The following is a 427-nucleotide window of genomic DNA, read 5'->3' as shown; positions in this document are numbered from 1 at the left end:
TTGTAGGTCTTCATAGAACCGTTCAACTTCAGCTTCTTCAGCGTTATTGGTTGGGGCATAGGCTTGGATCACTGCGATATTGACTGGTTTGCCTTGGAAATGAACAGAGATCATTCTGTTGAGATTGCATCCAAGTACTGCATTTGGGGTCTCTTTTGTTGACCATGATGGCTACTCCATTTCTTCTAAGGGATTCCTGCCTGCAGTACTAGATAGAATGGTCATCTGAGTTAAATTCACCCATTCCAGTCCATTTTAGTTCGCTGATTGCTAGAATGTCGACGTTCACTCTTGCCATCTCCGGTTTGACCACTTCCAATTTGCCTTGATTCATGGACCTAACATCCCAGGTTCCTATGCTTCAGCAATACGTGAAGCGTGAACTTCCAGATGTTCAAGCTGGTTTTAGAAAAGGCAGAGGAACCAG

Source organism: Bison bison, unplaced genomic scaffold (genome assembly GCF_000754665.1).
Source record: "Bison bison bison isolate TAMUID 2011002044 unplaced genomic scaffold, Bison_UMD1.0 scf7180017864183, whole genome shotgun sequence".
NCBI lineage: Eukaryota > Metazoa > Chordata > Mammalia > Artiodactyla > Bovidae > Bison > Bison bison.
This window is presented reverse-complemented; position numbering follows the sequence as displayed.